Here is a 14,273-nt window from a genome sequence, read left to right as displayed (position 1 = left end):
AAGTTTCCTTATCACCCTAGCAGGGTGTGTGACAGGGAGAGTGACTGGCTTCTTTCGTGCCCTGCAGCTCCAACCTTAGGGGGAGTATATAAACAGGAAGGTCAGGGAGCCTGAGCTCCAACCCCACAGCAGCATCTAGAGTTGAGTATTTACATCTCCTGAAGCCCCAGCAGGCATGTGTTACAGTGTGCTCTTCCGTTTAGACGTTGGCTATTTTAATCAGCTCAGTTAGACCCTCTGCCTTATTGAAAGGACAGAGGGTGTTCTGTATCCTGGGTTCTTGCCCTAGTGTGCTGGAAAAATCGGATTACTCATAGGCTTGGAGAATGAGTGCAAGGTTTTATTGAATGGTGGATGTAAGGCCAGTTGCCTCACTGGAAGGCTGGACACACCCACCTCTGCACACAGCACCCGACTCTGTACCCAGCACCTGACTCTGCACTAGGCACCTAGCTCTGCGCATGGCTACCCCGGAAGGCTCCGGCTAATGCAACCCTGGCGGGCTCTTGCACTGGAAAACCCGCCTGCCAACCCGCCAACCAATATCGGCCTGCCCCGTCCCAATCCTGCTCCCCTAATCAGAGCACCCAGCTGTTGCTCGTTCCTCCTAGCCATAAACCTCTCCCCTCTCAGGAAGTCAGCGGGACTTCTCTGGCCCCTTTCTCCGGACCATAGAACCTCGCCCGGGAGCTGAATAAATTGGCATTTAATTTTTTTACACTGGCCTCAGTTTCTTCATTTTAAACTTGGCAGTAACCCTTACAGTGGAGGTGGCTCTCAGCAGATGGATGGGGAGCAAGAAGGGGATTGGAGTGGGAAGGTGGTCTTCCCCTGGAGCTGCACCACTCAACAACCAGGCTCTCCTTCGACCACCCTCTGCTGAATTTCTCTCAGCATCCAAGTTATTCTGCAGTTGATGGCCTGTCAGGGTCTGTGTGTTCTTTTTCTGATGTGTTCCTCTTGAGATAAAGCCACTTGTATGTGTGCCCACTAGGGTCTTGGGGTTTTTATAGGCACAGGATGAGGGGTGTGGTGGGCTAGAGTGGTCTTGGAAAACACAACATTTGGGTGCAAAAACAGGAGTGTCCTGTCTTCACCTAGGTCTGTGGGTAGTGCCTTCGCCAGGGACCCTGCCTTTCTCTACCCAGCACTTCCCTGCCCCCATCCTGTATCAGTGAGACACCCCCTCCTGTCTCTACAAAAAGTTTAAAAATTAAAAAAAAAAAAAAAAGAAAAAAAATTTAAAAATTAGTTGGCTGTGATGACATGTGCCTGTGGTCTTGGCTACTTGGGAGGCTGAAATGGGGGGATTTGAGGCTGAGATGGGAAGACTGCACGAGCCCAGGAAGTCAAAGCTGCAGTGAACTGTGATCATACCACTGCACTCCAACCTGGGCAATAGAACAAGACCCTGTCTGTAAAACAAACAAACAAAACAAAACAAAACTGTTGTTTCTAAGGAACTCACACCATTCTGTTCCTAGAGTAGAGTTTAATTCACCATTGAGACTGTCTACAGATTTTTAGGGAAGTTATCAGGATGTGCTCTTTTTTTTTTTTTTTTTCTTTAAGACGGAGTTTCGCTCTTGTTACCCAGGCTGGAGTGCGATGGCGCGATCTCGGCTCACCGCAACCTCTGCCTCCTGGGTTCAGGCAATTCTCCTGCCTCAGCCTCCTGAGTAGCTGGGATTACAGGCACGCGCCACCATGCCCAGCTAATTTTTTGTATTTTTAGTAGAGATGGGGTTTCACCATGTTGATCAGGATGGTCTCGATCTCTTGACCTCGTGATCCACCCGCCTTGGCCTCCCAAAGTGCTGGGATTACAGGCTTGAGCCACCGCGCCCGACCCACTGGATGTGCTCTTTATGTATAAAAACACTTTTGGTTCCAACTGTCACACTGAGCTAGTAAGGAAGCTTTTTTTTTTTTTAATTATTTTTGGCTGGGCGTGGTGGCTCACGCCTGTAATCCAAGCACTTTGGAGGCCAAAGCAGGTAGATCACCGGAGGTTGGGAGTTCAAGACCAGCCTGACCAACATGGTGATACCCTGTCTTTAAAAAAAAAAAAGAAAAAGAAAGAAAGAAAAAAGAAAAATATATATTTTTATATTTTAAATATAGTCACAAAAAAATAGAGACAGGTTCTCCCTATGTTGCCCAGGCTGGTCTCAAACTCCTAAGCTCAAGGGATCCTCCTGGTTGGCCTCCCAAAGTGCTAGGATTACAGGCATGAGCCACCGTGCCTGGCTGGGAACCTTTTCTAATACAAACACCAAAAAACCCTACCTATTATATTACAAGAAAGGAAGCAAGCAAGCACACAGGGAAAGAAAGTAAATTCATTGCTGAATGTGTAAAAGGAATCATCAGGAGTCAAAAACAAAAAGGAAACCAGAGCAACAAGATGTGGCCTGATTCTCTCTTGTCCTGGAGGTGGTTGTTGGATCCAGACAGGACCCAGCTGCTAGAGACTTAGGTTTTACCACACACATAATGATGGCAAATGGAATTTTGGGTCCATGTGGTCCTGAGAGTCGGAAATGAAGCTCATGTATAAAGACTGGAGGGGCTGGGCGCGGTGGCTCAAGCCTGTAATCCCAGCACTTTGGGAGGCCGAGGTGGGTGGATCACGAGGTCGAGAGATCGAGACCATCCTGGTCAACATGGTGAAACCCCGTCTCTACTAAAAATACAAAAAAATTAGCTGGGCATGGTGGCACGTGCCTGTAATCCCAGCTACTCAGGAGGCTGAGGAAGGAGAATTGCCTAAACCCGGGAGGCGGAGGTTGCGGTGAGCCGAGATCGCGCCATTGCACTCCAGCCTGGGTAACAAGAGCGAAACTCCGTCTCAAAAAAAAAAAAAAAAAAAAAAAAGACTGGAGGGCCAGGTGTAGTGGCTCACACCTGTAATCCCAGCACTTTGAGAGAGGCTGAGGCGGGAGGATTGCTTGAGTCCAGGAATTCGAGATCAGCCTGGGCAACAAAGTGAGACCATGTCTCTACAGAAAGAAAAATATTAGCCAGGCATGGTGACATTCCTGTGGTCCCAGCTACTTGGGAGGTTGAGGCAGGAGGATAGCTTAAGCCTATAATGAGCCATGTTTGCCCCACTGCACTCTAGCCTGGGCAAAAGAGTGAGGCACTGTCTTAAGGAAAGGGTGACTGGGTGCAGTGGCTCATGCCTGTGATCCCACACTTTGGGAGGCCAAAGTGGGAGGATTACCTGAGGTCGGGAGTTCAATACTAGCTTGACCAACAGGGAAAAATTTCGTCTCTACTAAAAATACAAAAAATTAGCTGGGCGTGGTGGTGCATGCCTGTATTCCCAGCTACTCGGGAGGCTGAGGCAGGAGAATCACTTGAACCCAGGAAGTGGAGTTTGTAGTGTGCTGAGATCATGCCATTGCACTCCACACTGGGCAACACCAGTGAAACTCCATCTCAAAAAATAAATAAAATAAAATAAATAAAAGACTGCATACTCTTCCCAAACTATATATTCATTGAAGAGAGTTCCTGAAAAACTCAGTACAACAGTCCAGAGAAACATAAAGGAAGCTTGTCTCTGCCTGAGATGCTTAGAAATGAGGTTCAGGGTCAGTCAACCATGAAAAATCAAAACCCTAAGCCTACACTGTGAATGGATTTGGGAACCCTATTTGTAGATTGATTTGCAGGGATTTGTGCTGCCTTCCTGGTATTGGTATCTTCAGCTAAGAAAGTAATGCAAATATTGGTCCTGGGCAAGTAATACCCATGCACAACTCCTCTATAGAGATATCATTACAACCCAAGCCAAATGGGATGCTCACAATAGGAAAACACAAAGTATAAAACAAACAAACAAACAAAAGACAACAACAACAAAAAAGAAAAACACAGAGTAGCCAAGGAAATGATCTACTATATTTAGCCATCAGCAGACCCAATAAACAGGAAAATTAGCACCTACAATAACTTAAGACAATAGCACAATTTATAAAAAGATTGTAAAATAAATGTGGGCTGGGTGCAGTGGCTCATGCCTGTAATCCTAGCACCTTGGGAGACCAAGGCAGAAGAATCACTTGAGGCCAGGAGTTGAAGACCAGACTGGATAACATAGCAAGACCTTGTGTCTCAAAAACAAGAACAAAAAACAAAAGCAAATATATTAAAACTATTTTAAAAGGTATGGGAATCACACAAGAATTTGGAGAAACTGGAACCCTTGTGCACTTTTGGTGGGAATGTAAGATGTGGCTGCTGTGGAAAACAAGGTGGGAGGTAGTGGTGGAGGGACCCCCTTCCAAAGGGCCTAGAATTAATAGTCACCTTAATAGTTTAACATATGCAGAGATAAAAAGTGATTAGTATATGTAAAAGATGAAAGTGATTAGCATATGTTAACGAAGCCACTCATTTAAAAAGACTACGGGGATCAAGAGCTTCAGCTTCTGGTGAAGCTGGAATAACAGGGACTAGATTTACTCTTTCCACCGAAACTGAGAAAAGGGAAATCGCATAGCAATCTGAAGACAGTGGCCAACAAAAGACATATTCTTCTTTTCTTTTTAGAGGCTGTATTAGTCCATTTTCACACTGCTATAGAGATGTATCCAAGACCGGGTAATTTATAAAGGAAAGAGGCTTCATTGACTCACAGTTCAGCATGGCTGAGGTCTCAGGAAACTTAAAATCATAGCGGAAGGCAAGGGGGAGCAAGGCCTTCTTCACAAAGTGTCTGGAAGCAGAAATGCTTAGCGAAGGGGGAAGAGCCCCTTATAAAACCATCAGATCTCATGAAAATTCACTCACTATGACAAGAACAGCATGGAGGAAACCATCCCTATGATTCAATTACCTCTCCCTCATCAGACCCTTGACACATGGGGATTGTGGGGATTATGGGGATTACAATTTAAGGTAATATTTTGGGTGGGGGCATAGCCAAACCATATCAGAAACAGTCTCACTCTGTTACCCAGGCTGAAGTCCAGTGGCATGATCATAGCTCACTGTAGCCTTGACCTCCTGAGCTCAAGTGATCCTCCCATCTCAGTCTCCCAAGTATCTGGGACTACAGGCATTTGCCACCACACCCAACTATTTTTAAAAATTATTTTATGTTGCCTAGGCTGGTAGAATAGAAATTCTTGAAGGATGAGAAATAATCAAGGCGATCCCCATGATTGCTGGAGAAATTGTCGCAGCTGAGGCAATCCAGGTGGAGCCTAGCAGGCTCACTGAATTGAGGAGATGGAGCTGGAAGTCCAGTGGGGGCAAGACAGCTGGAGTTGACAGGAAAGAGTACCAGAAAGGAAAGCAATGTACGAGAAGATGCTGGAGAACTGTAGACAGCCCTGGCCTTGAGTATCAGTTAAGTACTAATCAGAATCAGCACATATGTGACATAAATAAATACCTGAGCCTAAGGAAAGAACAGGCTGAAAGGGTTGGAGAAAGCAATTTATATAGCTTCCACCACCCAAGTGGAAAAATCTCAATTCATGAGCAATCAGAGGGAGTTCTGGGTGCTTGCTAGTGCGGAAAAAATTAAGCCTACACAAAACACCACTCTGGCCTTAGTCTCAGTTTAAAAGTTTAAAAAGACAAAGTTTTAAAACAAGACCCAAGAGAATCAAGCTATTTCCAAGTATGTTAACCACATCCCAAGTAAAAATCTTAAGAATATTTAGAAATACAAAGATATCCAGCACCTAACAAGGTAAAAATTACATCTGGCATTCAATTAAAAATCACCAGGCATGCTGAGCACAGTGGCTCATGCCTGTAATCCACTTTGGGAGGGCAAAGCAGAAGGATTGCTTGAGCCCAAGAGTTTGAGACCAGACCTGGGAACATGGCAAGACCCCGTCTCCATAAAAAGTTTAAAAAATTGGCCAGGGGTGGTGGCTTACACCTGTAATTCCAACCCTTTGGGAGGCCCAACTGGTCAGATCAATTGAGCCCAGGAGTTCAAGACTAGCCTGGGCAACATGGTAAAATCCTGTATCTACAAAATATTATAAAAATTAGCCAGGCATGGTGGTGGGTGCCTATACTCTCAGCTACTTGAGAGACTGAGGTGAGAGGATCACTTGAGCCTGGGAGGTGGAGGCTGCAGTGAGCCATAATGTCACCACCACACTCTAGCCTAGGCAACAGAGCTAGACTCTAATACAATAATAATAATAATAATAATAATAATAATGATATAACCAGGTATAAGCTGGGCTAGGTGGTACATGTCTATAGTCCCAGCTAGTCAGGAGGCTAAGAATATTATTTAAGCCCAGGAGTTTAAAGCCAGCCTAGTCAACATAGTGAGACCCTGTGATAAAAAAAATTACCAGACTTCCAAAGAAGCAGGAAAATATGTTCTATAAGGAGGAGACGAAAGAATTAGTAGACAAGGATTTAAAAACAGTTATTATATATGATCAAAAAGGAAACGAACAAAAAATAAATAAATAAATAAAAACAGTTATTATAACTATACTCCATATGCCCAAGAAGCTTGAGGAAGAATTGAACATGTTAAATAGAAACATAGAAGATATCTGTACTCAGAACTCAGTACAAAAAAAAAAAAAAGAAAGAAAAGAAAAGAAAAAAGAAACATGGAAGATAATTTTTAAAAGACCCAAATTGAACTTCTAGAGATAAAAAATACAATGTTTGAGATGAGAAATATACAGGATTCATCTTATAGTTCCAACAATGAAAAGAAAAACAAAGCAAAGCACATTAATGGGCATTAATTAAAGGTCAAAGGAAACAACATGTGCTCCAAATGACTACCACTGGAATAATTTGCATGACAAAAGAAAGTAATATTAAATTATCAGCTAAAGAATAAAAACTCAGGAGTCTACACTGATATGAAAATGATTGACTAAATTAATAAATAGAGAGATGAGACAAATCTCCCATTCAGAGGGATTTTCATGCAGAGGGATTCCCATGCAGAGTGATTAGATATTCCACTCTAAAGAAAAGAAAGCATAATTCTCCACCTGTCTCAGTCTGTTTTCTGGTGCAGTAACAATACCACAGACTGCACAATTTATAAACAATAGACGGTTATTTGGCTTACAGTTCTGGAGGGAGGGAAGTCCAAGAGCATGGCACCAGTGTCCAGTGAAGGCCTTTGTGCTACACCATAACATGGCAGAAGGGCAAGTGAACACTGATAAAGAGAGAAAATTTGGCTGAACTCAACTTTAAAAAAAATTTTCTTTTAAAGATAGGGTCTTGCAGCTGGGCGCAGTGGCTCACACCTGTAATCCCAGCACTTTGGGAGGTCAAGGTGGGTGAATCATCTGAGGTCAGGAGTTCAAGACCAGCCTGGCCAAAATAGTGAAATTCCCATCTCTACTAAAAATACAAAAAAATTAGCCAGCTGTGGTGGCAGGCACCTGTAATTCCTAGGAGACTGAGGCAGGAGAATCACTTGAACCTGGGAGGCAGAGGTTGCAATGAGGCAAGATTACACTACTGCACTCCAGCCTGGGGACAGATTGAAAGAGCAAGACTCCTCTCAAAATAAATAAATAAATAAATGAAACAACCAAAACGGTAGGGTATCACTATGTTACCCAGGCTGGAGTGCAGTCACTGTTCACAAGAATCATAGCACATTACAGTCTTGAACTCCCAGGCTCGAGCAGCCCTCCTGCCCCAGCCTCCCAAGTAGCTGAGACTGTAGGTTCTCACTCAGCTGATGCTCAGCTTCATCCTTTTTATCAGAAACCCACTCTTGTGTTAACTAACGCACTCCTGAGGTAACAGTGTTAATCCTCCTGACCTAATCACCTCTTGAAGGTCCTGCCTCTTTATTACACTGGTAATGAAATTTCAACATGAGTTTGGGAGGGGACATTCAAACCATAGCACCACTCCTCATGTGTGGGTTACATATAGTGACTTCCTTCGAAAGAGCACAGTATGGCAAGGGATGGGGAGGGAGATTAGTAACTTTACAGTGTGGGTATCAGCGACTCTGACAAATTTTCTACTGGGCTTTGGAAATATACTGTTGCACTTACGTTTGTGAAAAACTAGGTCTACAAAAATTTCATGCAGTATTAATAAAATACAACATGACATTTTTGCTCACCTTTTGAGTAAACTGGAAAAATTTTTTTAAAAAGAAAAGGGCAGGAGGGACAGATTCTGTCTCATGCTATTTTTGTTTAGGTCTTTCGATTGGAAAACGGAATCTTTTCTCTATCAAAGAGTAAAGATTTTTGCTTTTTAAAATCTGAATTATCTGGCACAAAAAAATAAATAAAATAAAATCTGAATTATCACAGTAATCTGTGATCCTATTTTGATAATAAAGTGTTTAATTATTTAATATATTTGACAAGCGTCTCAAAATCAAATTTCAAATTAAAAATTGTCTTTTTTTTTTTTTTACCTTTAACTTTGGGATGCATCATAGGGTCTTTGTGGCATCCAGAAGAGAGATAACAAAAGGGCTTATTTGATATGGTAAATCACATGGGAAACATTGTCAAATAAGAAATAATGTCAGGCTGGGCGCGGTGGCTCACACCTGTAATCCCAGCACTTTGGGAGGCTGAGTTGGGTGGATCATGAGGTCAGGGGTTTGAGACCAGCCTGACCAACATGGTGAAACCCCGTCTCTACTTAAAAATACAAAAATTAGCCAGGTGTGGTGGTGCGCACCTGTAGTCCCAGCTACTCGGGAGGCTGAGGCAGGAGAATTGCTTGAACCTGGGAGGCAGAGGTTGCTGTGAGCTGAGAGCGTGCCATTGCACTCCAGCCTGGGTAACCGAGTGAGACTCTGTCTCAAAAAATAAATAAATAAGTAAATCAAAAGAAATAATATTTAGGCCACGCATGGTGGCTCACACCTGCAACCCCAGAACTTTGCAAGGCGTGGTCGGGCAGATTGCTTGAGCCCAGGAGTATGAGATCAGCCTGGTCAACATGGGGAAATCCTGTCTCTATTTTAAATAAATAAATAAAAAGGAAAAAGTAATGATATTTAACTTTCTTTGAGTTATGTTTTTATGAATGTTATTAACATATGTTCCAAAATTGTGTAAGATTTCCCAAATTTTGATATACTGCATATATATATATGGTTTTATATATAATTATAGTTATTATGTTAAATTACTGTAGGTCGTAGAAATGAACAAATTTCTCTGTCAATTGTGTCTTTAACAATGACAACTCATTTCTATAGTTAATTGCTTAATTCTGATGCAGTTTCTGAAAGTTCTTGGCTTCCAAACAAACAAACAAACAAAATAATAAAAAAGGAAGAAAGTTCTTGGTTGGCATGGTGGCTCACACCTGTAATCCCAGCACTTTGGGAGGCCAAGGTCGAGGATCGCTTGAGCCCAGGAGTTCCAGATCAGCCTGGGTAACATAGGAAAATCCCATCTCTACAAAAAATAAAAGTAAATTAGCCAAGTGTGATGGTGCATGCCTGTGGGTCCCAGCTACTAAGGAGGCTTAAACTCCGGAAGTCAAGGATGCAGTGAGCTGTGATCACACCACTGCGTTCTAGCCTAGGTGACGGAGTGATACCTTGTCTCAAGAAAATAAAAAATAAACATAAAATGAAAACTCTTCTCAAGCAAGTAAAATCCTAGAGTATTGTGTCTTCAAGGAGGTTCATGGAAAAAGTAAAAAAGATCCTGACAAGCACTTTTTTTTTCCTGACAGGCACTCTTAAATACAGGTTTCTGCTAACTTTACATTCATATCATTTTGACTGGGTAAGAATTCCCAGAACTGTAATAAAGAGACTGACTGATAAAACTGCTCACCCAAGCAAGAAAGGAATTAATTGAATACCAAGACAATACTTTCCCAGATTTTCATGCTAAATCAGCCAGTATGAAAATTGTTTAGAAATGCAATTTGAATGAACCCTGTGGTCCAAGACAAATTGCCTATGATAGCATATCTAACCCACAGTTAAATTACTGTAGGTCGTACATCTGACTTGGGGAAACAAAATTGGTATTTAAGATGATATAATCCTAATGTAAGCATGGACTCAGAGAGAGCCTGCATGGTTGCCTAGTTCTTCCTGGATCCTTAAAGCTTCCATCAGTAAAAGCTCTGCACTCCATGACTCCCCGTGGAAAAGATAAAATTATCCAAACAGGAATATATATGATTTAATGACTGTTCTAAATTGCTAAAATAGTTTATGACCAGTGCTTGGTTTGTTAAACCTATAATCCTGAGAAGACGATCAAAATTTCAAGTATATTTCTGCTACCTGATGGGCTATTTAAACATTTATAGAGGGGTTTCATTCAATTGTCCTTTTCAATATATGTTTTCCAGCTTTATAGAAACTTTCCCATGTAAGCGGGGTTAATGCTATATGAGTAGCTAAAAGGTTATTGGGAAATGTGTTGCTCTCATGGACATTCTTGGAGAAATCTCCAGTGATAGATGTACTTGCTTCATCGGACAAGTTGTAAAATGGTTAAATAAGGTATTACAGGTACAATAGTATTTGGAAAAGCTAACAAATAGACTGTACTGCCTTGGTCAAAGGCATTATGAATTGATGACAATCACATTCACTCTCAATGGGAAAAAAATAGTGCTCCTAATAATAGAAGCTCATGTGTCTTCCACTCCTAATCTCTGATATGACTAAATGCTACAAAACTTCCTTTTTCTTTTTTTGAGACATGGTCTGGCCAGGTGCGGTGGCTCACACCTGTAATCCCAGCACTTTGGGTGGCCGAGGTGGGTGGATCATGAGGTCAAGAGATCGAGACCATTCCAGTCAACATGGTGAAACCCTGTCTCTACTAAAAATACAAAAAATAGCTGGGCATGGTGGCGCGTGCCTGTAATCCCAGCTACTCAGGAGGCTGAGGCAGGAGAACTGCCTGAACCCAGGAGGCGGAGATTGCAGTGAGCTGAGATCACGCCATTGCACTCCAGCCTGGGTAACAAGAGCGAAACTCTGTCTCAGGGGGAAAAAAAAAAAGAAACATGGTCTGTCTTTGTTGCCTAGACTGGAGTGCAATGGCACAATCTTGGCTTACTGTAACCTCCACCTCCCAGGCTCCAGCCATCCTTCCACCTTAGCCTCCTGGATACAGCAGCAGGGACCACGAGTGTGCACTACCACATCTGGCTAATTTTTGCATTTTTCGTTGAGACGGGGTTGCATCATGTCGCCCAGGCTGGTCTCCAACTCCTGAGCCCAAGTAATCCTCCTGCCTCAGCCTCCCAAAATGCTGGGATTCCAGGTGTGAACCACCACACCCAGGCTTGCGAAGCTTTAATGCATTCTGTCAAACTATATTTTCACCAGGTAAAGAAAACTTTTCATGAAACACTAAGGACAATCAAAGCCTTCACTATCTAGAACTCAGAGACTGGGACTTTTGGAAATGACATCAGAGACAAATTGCTCTTGCCACCCACACTGCAGCAAAACTTTGTGACTTTGAGTTTTGGCTTTGTGATCTTGCAACTTAGAAGAGCCCTTCCAGAACTCTACACCTATTAGAGAACATAAGGTAAAGCGGATCAGAGAAGGTTCTCTTCAGAAGCAGATGACATGATAGATGTGGACAGCTTTCCCAAAATCAGGGATCAACACTCCTCTGCCGTTATGATGTTCTTACTTCTCGTAAGTTTTTCCTCACTTGTGCCTCTGTGAACAATAGAACTGGAAAAGAGGTCTTGTGAGCACTGTGGGAAATAGAAAAGTTCCTTTTTAAAGTTTCCTTTCTTGTTAAAGAATAAGTGTGCTAATAACTTTATTAAGCCCTATCCTATGTAGCTGTTAGACATGCCATGCTCACAGGTAAGCAGTACATTCTATGTACTTGTACTTTAACCAAAATATGTGTGCTGGACATGCTCACAACCCAGCTCTCCATTGCTTTTGCCTGTTTAGAAAAGTTTTAAGTTGCTAGCCAAACGGGTTTTAGTTTCAATTGTGAGATCCAGCTCCAGCCAACGGAGATAAGTCACAGGAATAAGGATGACCCCAAATGCATAAGGGATAAACTTGTGTGTTTTCCTTTGTTCATTGTACTCTCCTGGCAAGATGGCTAATGAGAGTATCCTTCCTGCAGTCGAGGAGGTAAAAATTGTGTTGCTGAAAGATCCTTTGTCTCAGTACTAATTTTTCTTTGCAGCACTGAGCATCTATTTCCAACAAATTGGCAACCCAGATGGGTTCATATACTTTTATTTGGGGAGGATTTTTCAGCCAACCTTATACATGGACAGTATTAGGCCTTGATAGATGGAAGATAATCATATTAATAATAGTAGTCTCCCTGGTACACTGTATTCTCTCAAAAGTTTTAAATGTTTGCATGCAGCCATCACAGAATGTCAAATGGTCTCTCTTCAACTGGACCAACAAAATTTTTTTTTCTACCCTTGCCCCCCAACCCCCAGACCAACAAAATTTTAAAAACCATAACCATGAGGACACTGTAACATATAAGGGTTTTTTTTTTTTTTTTTTTTTTTGAGACAGAGTCTTGCTCTGTCACCAGGCGCCAGGCTGGAGTGCGGTGGCGCAATCTTGGCTCACTGCAATCTCTGCCTCCCAGGTTCAAGCAATTCTCCTGCCTCAGCCTCCTGAGTAGCTGGGACTACAGGTGCATGCCACCATGCTCAGCTAATTTTTGTATTTTTTAGTAGAGATGGGGTTTCACCATGTTGGCCAGGATGGTCTCGCGTTCTTGATCTCGTGATCCACCTGCCTCGGCCTCCCAAAGTGTTGGGATTACAGGCGTGAGCCACTGTGCCTGGCCTAGTAACCTATAAGTTTTGTGTTGAAACCAGAAACCTAGATGATGGTAACTGAGATTGATGCTAAAGTCCTGAGTTTTGGTCACATTCTTACCAAAGTGAGAACTTAACCAAATGGGGAGGATTTTAAAACAAAATTATGGCAAGTTATAATTTTGGAGTGAGCTTATGTACTAGACCCCAACAGACCAGAACAGATTAAACCAAAATGAAATCATTCATGCTAAGTGCAAAATAATCAAACTAAAACCTCAAAGAAGCAGATAGATCCTAAAACAGACCAAGAGACTGTAGAATAGAATATAGGAGATTCCAGCACAAAGAGGTCCCCTCTACTCTAACCCTTAGAAAAAAGCAGTCTGAAGTCCTCACAAAACCCACTGTTCTGCTATTTCCAAGTGGGATTTGAGACCACATAAGTACATTTACAATGGTGACACAATGATATCAATGCCTAAAGTTTTAAGAGGTTGACCAAAAGCAGGTAATCGTTAAATTAAGTTTAGCCTAAATCTGCCTCCTTATGTTCAGCCTAAAGATTTCTCTGTACATAGTGAAATAAAGTCTAACTGACTGTGTAAACAGACTGCAACCTACTCTCATACCAGTCACTGAGTTTCGGTCAATCAGAGGTAGCCAACTGTTCAAACTGTGTTCAAATAAGGTAAATGCCAAGCTGTGACACATCCAGCTGTTTCTGTATCTCATGTCTGCTTTTTGTCACTTGCCTGTTTCTGTCCATAGGTCTTCTCTGACCGTGCTGCAGCGCTGGACGTTTTCTGAACCTATTCTGGTTTAGGGGGCTGTCCAACTGACCCATCGTTTCTTCGCTCAATTACTCTGTTACATTTAGTTTGTCTAAAGTTTTCTTTTAAAATAGCTAAGCAGGCTTGGTGTGGTGGCTCTTGCCTGTAATCCTGGCACTTTGGGAAGCCAGGGTGAGTGGATCGTTGGAGCCCAGAAGTTTGAGACCAGCCTGGGCAACATGACAAAACCCTGTCTCTACAAAAAATACAAAAGATAATTAGCCGGGCATAGTGGTATGTGCCTGAGGATTGCTTCAGGCCAGGAGGCTGAGGTTGCAGTGAGCCAAGATCACATGGCTGAACTCCAGCCTGGGTGACAGAATGAGAACCTATCTGGAAAAAAAAAAAAAAGTTAAGCAGACTGGGTATGAAGCAGCAAGAGCTGACTCAAGCATCAGATAAGGGATAGAACAAGATGATGATGGAAATTTATTCTAGCCCAGAGAATCTCAGCTGCTATTGCTGATAGCCTTGTCCTGATTTGGTATGTGGCAGGAGGTCACAAACTCCCGTCGTACTCGTGTATGTGTGTGTGTGTGTGTGTGTGTGTGTGTGTGTGTGTGTGTGTTTTACTCTGTACTTCAACAGATGCAAAGATCTTGGTATTTCTCATAGCAAGGGACAAGCAGCTGGCACAAGAGGCTCTCAAAAGAAAAGTTCATTTCTTCTCCTCTTTGATTTTAAAGCAAC

The sequence above is a fragment of the Saimiri boliviensis genome, chromosome 9 (assembly GCF_048565385.1).
Source record: "Saimiri boliviensis isolate mSaiBol1 chromosome 9, mSaiBol1.pri, whole genome shotgun sequence".
In the NCBI taxonomy this organism is placed as follows: Eukaryota; Metazoa; Chordata; class Mammalia; order Primates; family Cebidae; genus Saimiri; species Saimiri boliviensis.
Note: the sequence above shows the minus strand (reverse complement) of the source record.